This window comes from Neocloeon triangulifer, unplaced genomic scaffold (genome assembly GCF_031216515.1).
Source record: "Neocloeon triangulifer isolate White Clay Creek 2 clone unplaced genomic scaffold, ASM3121651v1 ptg000015l, whole genome shotgun sequence".
NCBI classification, from domain to species: domain Eukaryota; kingdom Metazoa; phylum Arthropoda; class Insecta; order Ephemeroptera; family Baetidae; genus Neocloeon; species Neocloeon triangulifer.
The window spans coordinates 4,952,097-4,964,377 of record NW_026775557.1 but is presented as its reverse complement, the minus strand read 5'-3'; the positions used below and the strand labels follow the sequence as shown (position 1 = coordinate 4,964,377).

General features: G+C 37.3%; 1 protein-coding gene across 1 annotated transcript in view; it reads right to left on the bottom strand.

The window, feature by feature from the left end:
• LOC132202264 (zinc finger protein Gfi-1b-like) overlaps window positions 1-12,281 on the bottom strand; it is a 70,411-nt gene that overhangs the window by 2,037 nt on the left and 56,093 nt on the right. The window lies entirely within an intron of this gene.

Here is a 12,281-nt window from a genome sequence, read left to right as displayed (position 1 = left end):
GAAAGAAAGAACAAGAGAGTCTTGAGGAATTGTTATGATGCGTTCAAAAAATTACATACGCCCCCTCGAGAAGGCAGCCAAGCGTCTTATTTCCCACGACGCGCATTAAGAAAATATCACACGCCACCCCGGCATGCACATAATAATTTTTTTCTGCTCAAGTGCTGCTAGCCATGAAATGCTCCTTTATTGTTCTTTCTTAATAATGCTCTGCTTCTTATTCCATATGGCCACCCCTCGCGTGAAAAGGAAGTCGGATAATCAGATATTCGGCATAATTTGCGCTTTACCCTTACTTATAATTTGTACGGCCACCTTATGCCGTCTGCTTTTCTTTCTTACATATAGTGCTGCTGCTGTTATCTTACGACTTCCTTCCGCGAGCAACAAAGGAGCAACATATGGGACGCACGGTGCAATATATTTTTATTAATACGCCTCTCACCGACTTTGAAAAGCGTGGATTATTATTTATATACGCGGGGATGTGCGTCGAGCGGGCTGCTTGACTGATGCTGGGTTTGTTTTGCTTTTATTGCTCCACAGTGAGAAAATGGGAGAAGTGAGAAAATTTGATATCACAAAAAGGTTATTAAAGATCAACATAAAAGACAGAAGTAGTATCAACTGCATGTGTTTTTGTTGTTTCTTTGAAGACAAATTAAAAAAATTCTTAGAAATTAGCACAAAAAAACATTAAACCATACTTTTCACGTGGTTTTACTGAAACTGTGCAAGAATAACTATATTTGAAAGAAAAGAACAAATAAAAGTATTTTTGAATTCAATTCTTAAGAAATAATTTAGCAAACTAAATTACTAATAATCTAGCGGTTCATGAAGATGTTTTACATAAAATTCCTCTCACTATAGCATAAAAATTCAAAAAAATTAAATTGATTTGTTTGGTTTTTATTCTTATTTATGCATTTTCTTTCACTAGAATTAAGCCAAGCCAAATGTTTGAAGCTTAAAAGTCTTTCTTTTTTATATGTGGCACACCACGGATTAAGAAATGACGTTTGCAGCGGCGGCATTCGAAAAATCCTAACAGTTTCCCGACGATTTCAATAATTCTGACGTCTTTATTAAGCGAGTCGTCTCGTCGTTTCGCTGCAAATCGCGACCGGTGCGCGCACACACACTTAATTTTTATTGCACCGAGAGAGCTCCGCGGGCCGGCGGGGAAGAAAGAATTCCGTCCCAGATGAAGTTATCATATAAGTTACCTCGAAAATTATTGCACCGATACCATCTTCATTTCAATAAATATTCCCGCGAATAAATTGACCATCTCGGCGGCACATTATTAGCGGAGGAAAAGTTAAATTATTTTATCTCGCGGCGATAAATCGGCGCGCTCGGAATTGCGCCGACGATGGCTTTTGATTTAGGCAAGAATCTGAATTTATTTGATGCTTTCGCTCGCCCAGATTATTATTGCCGCGAAATTCGAGCCGCTGTCATACCGCGCGCTGCTATCATTAAAATGATCTCATTTCTGCTCGCAAAAGGTGCTGCTCTTTTCTTCTTTCTACCCTGGCTTACTGTGCATATAAGTCGAGGTGTGAAACACAGAGCAAGCTTTACATAAAAACTGTCTAGATAAGAGCATCTCCGCCGCAACTGCTCATAAAAACACCCTCACACACCTGCTGCCGCCTCTTAAAGTGGAAAAATGACCCACGGATGCCTGCTGTTGCAAATAGACTTTGTGATTTGTGTATAATATATCGAAATGATAAACATTTTCAAATTCAAAAATTCAGGGTTATTAGGAGTTATTTAAAAGCTATTTTTGGATACGTTTTATACTATTTTTGTCACTAATAAAACAACTTCAATTATCTTTTGTTTTTATATTAATAATTTACTATACTTTAAAACAATAAAATTTTTTACTTTTAAATTTATAATTAATTCATTTTTAATAATGAATTTTAAAATTTATAGATCATTGATACGAAAATTAGATTTCAATTGCTTTACAAATTTTTTTAAAGAAATATTTATTTTAGCTTATAAGGTTACATGGTTCAAAGAAAAAAATTTAAATTATTTGGTTATACTTGCAATTAACAAACTAATGTGGTATTAACATATAAATTTTTTACGCTGTTTTCATAGGAATTACAATTATTATAATTACACATACTTAGTTAATTTATAAAAATAACGTATGTTTATTTGGTAATTTGAATAGGAGGCCAATTGAGCTAATTTATCTAATTTCTTTTCAAATTTCGATTATGCCATCAAATTTATATGTGATTTTACTTAACAATTTGTTTAAGCAAAATACGATTTTGCCATAACTTCAGTCAAATTTGAAAGTTAAATGATATAATTATGTAGTACCTCTCTCAGTTTTATACGTTCAGCGTTTTATTTTGCGACGGCCGGTGACGCGACGAGTGCAAAAAAGTTAATTGAAAGTCCCCTCTTTCTCACATGTGTGTGGTTTGTTGTTCCGCGTGTGTGTGTGTGTGTTTTGCTTTCAAGGTCCTCCGTGTAAATTATAATCTCGACTCTTTTTCTACACACATATAAAAGAGCCGAGGCGCGCAATAATAATAATCAAGCAAGAGAGCAGAAGCAGGCGATGTGCGTAACAATACGAAAGGGCAGGCCGGTGCTTTGTAAGACAAACAATAGTTCCTTCTGGAGGCGCGCGCTCGCGGTTCCTTTGAGCGGCGACGTCAGACATATGACCAAGTCAAATTACCTAATTCTACATTGTAATGTGTATTCTCAATTTACCAGACGCACCGGCGGCGGCAGCCGAGACGTGCATTGTCTTTTGGCCGAGTATAAAATAAGAAAATAATCCCATAAGTTTTTTCCTCCATTTTCGGCCGAGAGAGAAGAAAGGAGACGAATTCCAACAGCCGCCGTTGGGATATATAAATAAGCTGCTGGCAGCTCAATCAGCGCCCGAATTGGATTAATTTGATGGTGCTGGAAGAGGACCGAGTGTAAAAATTATCTCACGTGTGGCTGAGCGGGGACACTCGTTAAAAAAACCACAAAAATCCTTTCAAAATTTTTCTCACGCAAGTTTATCTATGGCTGGGTGTAAAACGGTGTTTAATACTTTCTAGGCGTTTCTCAAATCATTTAAAATCATTAAAAATGTGGTAGAAATTAACAAAAATTAATTGTAATAGTGAAAAGCAGACAAAAATGTATAATTCAAATTTCAAATTTTGTTAATTGCACATTCCTCATTGAAATGTCAGACAAGCTTGCCATGTAATCTCAAGCAATCTCTAAGATATTTGATCATTTTTTTTTTTATAAATTATTGAACAAAGATATGGAAAATTACGTGAATAAAGTTATTTATCAATATAAAATTATTCGTGAATTGAATTTAATATTTTTATTCTGGTCCTTTTGAAAATTTTTATTTCTACTAATAATAATGAAATTAGAGTTTTCTTTTAACTAATTTCCTACAGAATCCCAATTTCTCCGCTCATAAATCATTTGAATATATCACTCGGAATGTAAATTTTTTATTGTTGAAAGGAGCCGCGTGTTAAATCATCTCCGAATGTGCTCTCCAATGGCAACGGCAGACTCAAGAGAGCGCGGCAGTCCGAGATCAATAATTAAGAGTGGAGAAAATGCCGCGCGGCGCGCGATCTTTATCTCTCCTTCGAAAAGTATAAAAAGTTAATGGGCAGAAGGAAAAAGCTCCCTTCGGATGATTACGAGCCCGAGTGGCCGCGTCGCCTTTGAAAATATAAAAAGAATCATGAATAGAATTGACGATATGGCGCTTTATCTATATCCGCGTGCTTTTAATTTCTGCTCCGCTGAACGCACGAGTGTCCCCTCTCCATAATCTCCATAAATTAGACGCGAAGAAGTGGAGAAAATAAATCCGTGTGAGAGGAAATAAAATCGGACACACGCAAAATTAAAAGAAAAAGTGTGTATATAAAATTTGGACGGATGACATCACGCGAAAGCCACACACGGTCTCAAATTGAGCTGCAAATTATCATAAACGGCAACTTTGGCCAGAGCGGTTTTAAGATTCCAACGAGTGATAGCAAAAGTTGACAAAAATTCAAATGGAGATCAGGTTTCTGACTTTTTGTGTCTATGATATAGTCAGATATAATATAAATTAAATAACGTATTTTTATCTTAATCATTTGTAAATTATAGGCACCGGTGCAATAGAAAAATTTTCACCTTACTTCTACTTTGCTTATAATCTAGTGACCGGCCGGTTGCATACCGAGCCAGGCATTTTAGCATCTGAACAGACGTATGCACATAAAAGTAAAAGTAAAGAGGGATTTGATTTTTTTGTCGATTTTGAAATTTTTAGAGTAAAATTCTCAATATTTTCAATGCATACTTTGAATGTCCCTTTATCTTTTTCTTGTATGATGTGATGAAATTGCACATTTTTGCCGATAGTAAAAAACGAGAAGAATGGGAAAGGAAAATCTCACAGCGAAAGAAGCAGAGAATCACGCGCGTGAACGGCGGCCTGATTAAAAATTAAAATGCACCTCGGCTTTCTGCAGGCAAATGCATATTATTCCCATTATTTGTGAATGAACGAGAGCGAGTTGAATAATAAAATATCATTCAAGCAAAACAGCACGAATTTTTCCCCGCAGGTGCACCTTGTGCGCGATTCACAGAGAGAAAGAGAGGGACATGCTCTCCATTAATTTTATTGTTATTATTTCTGCTGCATCTCTCCCTCGCGCGCGCGTGCTATCGCGAAATAGCATCGCTTTAATTTATCCTGCAGGCACTTGACCCCTCGTCTCGGATAAATGATATCACGAGAGGGACTGACCGTTCACGACCATCTGCTTTCAACGTGTATTTTAAAACAAGAAGAAGAAGAAGAAGTGCATTCGATTCGCTGCTTTTTTATTTTCCTAATAAATTCCTCTCTCTCTCTCTCTGTGCGCCGCCTATCTCGACCGAGATATCAGTGAGATACTGTTCGTGCAGCTCAGCAAATTGATTTTCCGAGTCACAAAGTCGGTCGAGCGGCGATTTGCTCCTAAGTGGCTGATTGTGCCAGCAAGAGATTGAAATTAATGAGCGTGACCCCACGGAAGGAAATACATTTAATTAAATATGTGATTGCATTTGATTTTACAGAAAATTAAATTTATATCCAGCAACCAAGTTAAAAGATTTGAATTTTATCAATGAAAATTTCTCTGTGAAGCAAAATTTACCTTCAATTCTAATGATTATTAAATTTCTTTCTTACGTTCCATCAAATAAAGCAATATTCAAATTCAATCTCAATATAGATTTTTGATTTCTCGTGACCAATGAATTTTGAACGTTTTCAACTTTCCAACCAAGTTTTGCGCAGTAAATCTCGGCGTCCCCTCTGACGGTGTGGCCTTTCCGCCTTTCCCTCTTTGCCCTCTTCTGCTTCACGACCTGCAGCTGTCTCATTACCCGGGTAAAAGCGTCCGACACGTTAAATAAATAAATTTCAACCCGGCGCGTTGCGAAAGACAATCAATAACTCAAACAATGTTCGTTCCATTGACCTTTCGCCGATCGAGCTGTAGTGGAGAAACTGCCGTGTCGAAGTTTATGGAGCATCGGGAGGAGATGTCACCGTCATTGGAAAGAGAAGAGGTCGGAAAGTGCATAAAGCAGCTTTATCACTCCATTAGTAAAGAGTCGGAGAGCGAGTGCATAAAATTAAAAGTGCACATATATGCGAGAGCGACCGATGCATTATGGAACAGCCGCGGTTATTTAATTAAAAAAGAAGAAGCACATTTGTAAATGCAACCTGGGAAAATAAATAAGCCCTCCGAGAGTAGATTTATATATTTTATTTGCTTATTTTCCGATCGTTTTGCGTGTTTTACATTAAATTCAGCTTGTTAGTGCTCTGCTTTATTTTCAATTTGCCCCGTGATATCTAAATTAATTTCACGCTGAGCGTATTTTTAATGAATTTTATTTATTTATTAATTCTCCTGCACGAGATCCGCCGCTCGTTGCATTTTAATTTGTTGCAGCAAATCACGCTCGCAGGTTCAAAATGAGGAAAAAAGAACCCATACACTGCAGACACGACGAGAGCTGCTTTTTCTCATCATCATATATGATTATTATAATATACGATTCGAGATGGATCAGTATTGTGGTGCGGGACGAAATTATTATTTTGATTAAACTGCATCATTGAGTGCAACAAGTGGCAGCAGTTGATATTGCGCTCAGTCATGCGATCTTGAGAGGCAACAAGTAGTCACTGGACGTTCCATCTCAAGAGAAATGAACATAAGGGTTATGTTTGCTTTGTTAGCACAAGAACCATTCCACCGGTTAAACACTTACGGCAGAGCCCTTAATCAAAATTAACTGATATTTTACTGGAAAAAATTCTGGCAGCTGAGGTTTAAAAAAAGTTTATATGCTTTTTATATAGTTAGTGGGCACCAAGCACATAATTTAATTAAAATTTCAACTTCCTTTCCTTTTTTAAATTTAATTGGGTCCAATTCTTTCTGTTCTCACATACCCCGCCCCGAGTTGAAGATATCAATATGAGATTTACACCACTTGATCATCTTAGTTCCAACGCAAGTTTCCTAAATTTTTATCAAAAAATTTTCAAAATGGCGGGTTTTATGGGACATTTTGAAAAAATCAAAAAACGCAATTATCTCAGCTTCTAGTGGTCGTAGAACAATTTTCCGGGTATGGTTGAGCTCGTCTCAGCAAGCTCTACAACTATTCTATTAAAAGCAAAATTGTAGGTCAAAGGTCAAGGTCAATTTTTGTGAACGTAAATTTTCAAACTCAAAATTAAAAACCAGCCGACCATTTTAAATTAATTTTGAGATAGCCAAACGATTCCTCGTGAAATTTTACGTAATATATGTCAAAACTGCGATGAGGTTATTTTTTGTTAAATTTAAAAATAAATAAGAATATTAAAAAACATGGTTTTTTGCAACTCCGAAGGCAGGGTCAACATTATAATCGCATTTAACTTCGTCCCTGATGATTTTAGGTAAAAATTGATAATGACCAAAGTTGATCCCCACGTCAAGACCAATCGAATGATGTATAGGTCAATGACCTTTGGTGACCTTCAGGTCAAAGGTCACCCAGGTCGGTGACCTGAGGTCACCTGACCTAGATGTTTGATATGTTTTTGAAAAGGTCTTGTTAAGAAGATAATTTTAGTCACCAATTTTTGGTCTGTTCATCGACTACAAGCCGAATAATTGTACTTTTCAAATTCACTTCTCATAAAATTGTGCATTTAATTAAACAAAAGTACAATCATTTGGTTTGTAGTCGAGGTACAGACCAAAACATGGTAACCAAAATTATCTTCTCAACAAGACCTTTTCAAAAACATATCAAACATCTAGGTCAGGTGACCTCAGGTCACCGACCTGGGTGACCTTTGACCTGAAGGTCACCAAAGGTCATTGACCTATACATCATTCGATTGGTCTTGACGTGGGGATCAACTTTGGTCATTATCAATTTTTACCTAAAATCATCAGGGACGAAGTTAAATGCGATTATAATGTTGACCCTGCCTTCGGAGTTGCAAAAAACCATGTTTTTTAATATTCTTATTTATTTTTAAATTTAACAAAAAATAACCTCATCGCAGTTTTGACATATATTACGTAAAATTTCACGAGGAATCGTTTGGATATGTCAAAATTAATTTAAAATGGTCGGCTGGTTTTCAAATTTGAGTTTTAAAATTTGAAGGTCACCAAAGGTCATTGACCTATACATCATTCGATTGGTCTTGACGTGGGGATCAACTTTGGTCATTATCAATTTTTACCTAAAATCATCAGGGACGAAGTTAAATGCGATTATAATGTCGACCCTGCCTTCGGAGTTGCAAAAAACCATGTTTTTTAATATTCTTATTTATTTTTAAATTTAACAAAAAATAACCTCATCGCAGTTTTGACATATATTACGTAAAATTTCACGAGGAATCGTTTGGCTATCTCAAAATTAATTTAAAATGGTCGGCTGGTTTTCAATTTTGAGTTTGAAAATTTACGTTCACAAAAATTGACCTTGACCTTTGACCTACAATTTTGCTTTTAATAGAATAGTTGTAGAGCTTGCTGAGACGAGCTCAACCATACCCGGAAAATTGTTCTACGACCACTAGAAGCTGAGATAATTGCGTTTTTTGATTTTTTCAAAATGTCCCATAAAACCCGCAATTTTGAAAATTTTTTGATAAAAATTTAGGAAACTTGCGTTGGAACTAAGATGATCAAGTGTTGTAAATCTCATATTGATATCTTTAACTTGGGGCGGGGTATGTGAGAACAGAAAGAATTGGACTTGGCTAATTTGCAAACGTTTTGAACTCTAATTATTCCTCTTAATTCATAACTAAATTAAGATTATTGCATTGTTGGACTACTTCTCGAATCCGGAAGAATTAAAATTGTTGAATATTCAAAATGTGAGGCCAGAGTATATAATTAAGCAGTATTCAAGAAATGTTAATCATGAATATATGAGCTCGTCCAGGATGTGCAATTACGCACAAGTGAAATTAAAACATTGGCCGCGGCAGTAATTTTTTTTACATGGGAAATTCTGGAAATCGCGGCGAGCAGAGGCTACTCTCTCGCGTCGATCCTCCTTCGCGCTCTTCAGCACGTAATTACCCTTGACAGTTTGTGCTGAATGTACACATTTTATGTTGACACGTCGCAGCTCTTAAATTGAACAGTTTCATTTGCGGCACAATTGCAGGCAAAACAAGAAACCCGACGACGACAATTATTATCATTTCTCTCTCCTCTTTCTGCTCCTTCGAGCAGCTCTCTCATTATGACAAAAATTTCAAGCGGCTAATTAAGCGAGCACGTCCACTCATTAGGCCGTACTTTCGTAATTGCGTAATAATATCAAACCTTTTCATATTACTCGTGAACGATTCAAGACTTTTCTTGCTCTCCGAGCACATACAACATCGGACCGGTATAATCAGCAGCCGAGCGCGAGAGTCATTAACTTGTGCTGCTCATTTGCCTAAATAAAAATGTACAAATGTGTGTTTTAAAATAATGGTATTCACGGACACGACTCTCTCGGAAAGAGAGGTGATAAGCCTCTCTATAGTTTACAGAAAACGACGTGGATCTACGGAAAAGACTTGTATATATGCTCGATATCGCTCTGCACTTTCCTGCAGAAAACTAACACACACGAAACGCCCAAGAAAGCTCGAGCCAGTTACAAGCGAGATGAAATTTATTCCGCGCGCTCTGCCTATAATAATCACGGGCCCCGATATATAAAATGAGACGAGTGTGCACTTTGCATAGGTCGCGCGGGTTAATCCTCGCCATAATCACGCACGCGGGGAGAGCAGAAAGGTGATCGAAAAGTATGCGCTTTATGAATTACAAACGCGAGAGCGCAGGGTGATAAATCAGGGCGAAAGGTGTCATTAACGCCGACTAATGTCTTATTGAAAAGTTTTATTGCGTTTTGAACGAGGTTCAATTGGCCCCAGCACTTTGTGAAAACAAAAAGCTTTCTATTAATAAGGGTTTTCACTTGATATTCGCAATGAGCGTAAATCTTTCAAAACACGGTTTCCATCCTTTAATTTCATATTTTTTTTTTGCCTCAGTAATTAATTTTTATTGCGTCACTCTAGCAGCTACCACTTTTAAAAATCGGCCGATCTATCTATACCGGCTGGCGAAAAATGTTCAACTCGGACCGTAAAAAGGCTTCTAATTGGATCGCATTCCGCACGCAAAGTAATGGTCCAATTAGAGGCCGGACGGCTGCTTAAGCGCGAAATAACGTCGGCGATTTTCACGGATGGCACCGCAAAACTCCTCCTTTATTTTCTTAATGCATCCCTCTCTCTCTCTCTCTCTTCTCTGAAGAAAGATCAGTCACCCGAGACGTGCAATAAAAATCGGCAGGGATTTAATGAACTCGGGATTAATTGCCCCTTTTAAATTAGCATTCGTACATTTTCGCGAATAACGAGCAACTTTTCGGCGGGCTAATTGGTAGGAAATTCTCTGCATACTCGACAGCAGCGGTCTGTCCACCGAGAGCAGGAATGCCAACCTCACTGTCCAGTCGATCACAACTCGTCGTTAGGCCAAAGGAGAACAAAGGACCATTTTGGGCCTCGCCAAATGCACGCGCGGAATGCGAGAGATCAGTTCCCAGCAGCAGATGTCCTGCGGAAAATGCAAAAACTTTTTTCGAATCTAATCTCCGTCTTATTTCTTTGTCTCGGAATTATCATGTTTAAAAAGCTCATTGCATTCCGCCGAGATATTTTTGCGCTAAAAATTTTAATTAAATTAACGAGCAACTGTATATATGACAAAAGAAAGAAAGAAAGAATCCATCACGAAATTCCGTACGATGACAAATCCCAGATAAAACGAGATTCCTTTTCCGTCCCTTTAAAACGGATCAAATGACTTCTGAGCCGAAATCCTCAAGATTTTCGATTTTTTTTTTTTATACATTCACATAAGAAGTGGCTGCTGAGCTGCGGTCTGGAGCTTTTTATTATCACGAGGGGCCCGTACGGAATTCTATATCTTCTATCCATCACGAAGTCAAGCGGAACAAGATCAACGTGACACTCGGTAACCTTATAATAATAATAATAATACGAAATGGGCAGAAAAAGCCAAGAGAGGAGCGCGTGACACTTTCCTCTCCAACTTTTTGCAGAGGAAGGCGATACTTTTGGTCGGGCCGGCTGCTCGGTGCGCGCCAAGCACAAGATTTCGGCGAGATAATGAGAAAATTGGGTTGTTACCGTTTTGAGAGAGCCGTGAGGGCGACAGCAGTTGTTGTTTCTGCAGCCGAAGACACGACATCATTATCTCTCTTCACACACACAACTCTCGCCTGCTGGCCACCTTGCGTTTTATATAACGTGTGTGTGTGCTCAGTTAGTTAGGAATCTCTTCATTCGCCCATGTGTCACGATATCCACCCTACATCTCACTTCGCCGCTGCTGAGAAAACGACCCGAGAGCAGTGCGAAAATAACGCCGTGTGTCGCTGCATAATTGGCCACCAACAAACCTCTCTCGCAGCAAACTTGAAGAAGAGAGAGAAACTTTGTTGCTCCTCGGCAAAATTTGAAGCAAAAGTAATCTTTGAAATGTGCAATTTTCTTCTGTGACGACTTAAAAAGCAGGTCAAATGCGTTTCTTTGTATTAAAAATGTCATCAGTTAAATCAATAAAATTATTATTTGTGCCAAATAATCAATTCCTCAATACGATGACAGTGAGTTAAATTTATTATATATTCACATTAATTGTCATTTAATTGAAGTTTAAAATTATATTTATTTTTGAATAATAACATAATTTTTCTTTATCATCATCATTCATCATTTAAATAAAAAAAGACATGGGCAATTGCATTCTTAATAAAAAAAATAACAGTAAAATTATTTAAATCATATTTTAAGAGGAATAAAATGAAATGAATTAATTATATATTCACTTTATTGTTAGTATCAAACATTTTATTTTAAAATAATTAATTGTTAAAAAAATTAAAGTTGTAAAAAAAGTTAAATAAAAAAAATTTGATTTGGGGATCTTTCAATAAATTTTATAAATATAGCTGATCAAACATTATAGACCTAAAATATAAATTTCAACATAATTTGGAGGTGCCGTTTTTATCTAAAGCTCGGCTCTTCGGTTCTTCTTGTCCTTCAGCAGCAGAAGCTGCTTTAATTATTGGTTTGCCTGCTGGAGCATCTTTCTTATTCGCCACAGGTCTTTTCTCTCTGTGCGCCGCGGTTTTTTCTCCCGAAGCAGCAGACGAATATTATTGTTGTGAAGTATGGCAGTTGTATGTCATTCCGCGCAGCCATATAATAAGCGCCGTGCGCGCATCGGGTGTGTGTTATTATTAAATCGCAACAACCTATACTCTTCATTCTTCGGAAGACATATATCAGCTATCATTATATTCGTTCCCAAGCGACCTTTATCAATCTGACTGCGCGCAGCACAAGCACCCCTCAATTAAAATAATTCCGCACCGCCGGTTTAATTGTTCCGAAAGGATATTTATTATTATATTATTGTACATATCAAGTGGCCGCGCGCGCTTTTGTTTCGCTGTGATTAACGCGCCTCTCCGGCTGGGGAAAAAGATTTTTAATAATAATGGCGAAAATGAGTATGGAAGTGCGAGCCTGCAGGCCAAGTTCGCTCATTATTAATTGGTTTTTACAAAATAAT